The following is a 2,500-nucleotide window of genomic DNA, read 5'->3' as shown; positions in this document are numbered from 1 at the left end:
CGTGCATCGATGCATCTTTTTTGCCCTCAGATATCCCATAATCCATTGCGCAGCGCAGGTCAAGCTCCACACGTCTTGCAAATCGTCAACACACCCCTCTCCCCGAGTCAGGTGACGCCAACTAGTTAGTGCTGTCCAAATGTAGGTAGGGACGCACACAGAGGAGCAAACTAACTAAGACGCTACTGACAAGAAGGTACTATCCAGCGTGCACGCTTGACTTCTGGACACAACCCTTAACTCCTAAAGCTTCACCACAAAGACCCACTTGGACATCTGCCACTGGGCCAAACCGGACAATGACATAACGAGACAACGAGACGACGAGACAGTGAGCTGTGCTGTGCTGCAAGTTGAACTTGAACGCGCCTATTTTTTCTTGATTGCTTTGACCTGCTTAAAGCAACACACACATTGGGTCCACACCTCTCTCTTTGACCTGCTTAAAGCAACTGGGATCCGCTTGCTCTTCAGCAACAGCTTCTTTGCACAGCAGAAGTCATCACACACACACACACACACACACACATACACACACACACACACACACACACACACACACACACACACACACACACACACACACACACACACACACACGCACACACACACATACACACACGCAGCAGATGTCATCTCCTGCAAATGAGCTCACACATTTTCATTGGGTCCACACCTCTCTCACACCTTTATGCAGAACAGTTAACACAGATGCCATCCAAAGAGCACAAGCCTGATTGTGTCACTGCGCTAAACTAAAGGAAAATATCTATTCACGGGTGGCAGAGCATACGTCTGAGTCTCAGATACACCGGGTGTATCAAAGTACTATATTGCCTATTCTGTGAAGAAAACAGTCCAGGTGTACAGTACTGTATGTCCAGGTGTACAGTATGTCTTTTTCAAGTTGTAGCTCAATGAGATGTGTCTTGTCTAGATGCTTAATGTAGGTCTCATATATCAATGACAGTTACGTCTTGGGGGGAATTAATACAATTCATTTTTATACAGTATATTTAGTCTTTTCAGTTTTTTTATACCAGAAAAATAAAAAAAAATTATTCTCATTTTGAGAATTATGTTTTGCATGTTGAAAACGTGATGTCAGAGTTAAATGTGATGTCAGAGTTGACACAAGCATCAAAACATGATGTCACAATTGACACAAGCATTACAGCGTGATGTCAGATTTAAATGTGATGTCAGAGTTGAGAAAAGCATTACAGCGTGATGTCAGAGTTGAGAAAAGCACTACAGCATGATGTCAGAGTAAAACCTGATGTCAGAGTTGACACAAGCATTACAGAGATGGAGAAAAACTAATTTATATGACAGGAATGTTAGTCACCATAAATCACAAAAGAATGATTTTGGACACACCAGATCTAAGTTTGACAACAATATTTTATTTCAAACAGACAAGTAACATTTGATGTAGAGTTTTATCAGAGGAGTGACATTGTGACCTGCAAGAACAACCCTATCAGTAATACTGCTACATAAGGATGTGTTGTGATACAGACGTACACAGGCGCACACAAAAACACACACTCTCTTTCTTTCTCTCTCTCTCTTTCATGAACATACACACACACAGACAAACACACACACACGCACACACACACACACACACAAACTGTTCTCTAGAGATATGAATACTGACTTATAGATATTGCACAGTATCTACACAGTGAAGGGCCTCATCCAACCCCATGTGTGTGTGTGTGTGTGTGTGTGTGTGTGTGTCTTTCTCTCTCTCTCTCTCTCTGTGTGAGTGCGTCCGTATGTGTGTGTGTGTGTGTGTGTGTCACTTAAGACACTTACATCATCTTACAGAGAACACGCTATGTCTACTCTGTGTATGTGTGTGTGTGTGTGTGTGTGTGTATTGTGTGATGTGTGTGTTTGTGTGTGTGTGTGTGTGTGTGTGTGTGTGTGTGTGTTTGTGTATGTGCGTGTGTGAGTGTGTGTATGATGTGTCTAAGAAAGAGCACACTACTTCTACTCTGTGTGTGTTAGTGTGTGCGTGTGTGTGATGTGTGTGTGTGTATGCGTGTGTGGTGTGTGTGTGTGATGTGTGTGTGTGGTGTGTGTGTGTGTGTGTGTATGCATGTGTGTGTGTTTGTGTATGCCTGTGTGTGTGTGGTCTGGTGTGTGGTGTGGTGTGTGGTGTGGTGTGTGTGTGTGTGTGTGTGTGTGTGTGTGTGTGTGTGTGCTGTGTCTAAGAAAGAACACACTACTTCTAATCTGGATGACACAGGCTCGGGGGTCGAGGGAGTCCAAGAAATATCACCATGACGACGTCAAACTGAAACGCTGACACACGTGTGGGTTCACGCCCCCTCTACACCATCCAGCCTCCTGATTGGCTACCAGCGCTGGAGAGGAAGACTGCTGCTGCTGCTAGTTGTTGTTCAGAACCCACCATGAGGCTGAGAAATCACACACACACACACACACACACACACACACACACACACACACACACACACACACACAC

The sequence above is a fragment of the Sardina pilchardus genome, chromosome 24 (genome assembly GCF_963854185.1).
Source record: "Sardina pilchardus chromosome 24, fSarPil1.1, whole genome shotgun sequence".
Classification (NCBI taxonomy): Eukaryota; Metazoa; Chordata; class Actinopteri; order Clupeiformes; family Clupeidae; genus Sardina; species Sardina pilchardus.
This window is presented reverse-complemented; position numbering follows the sequence as displayed.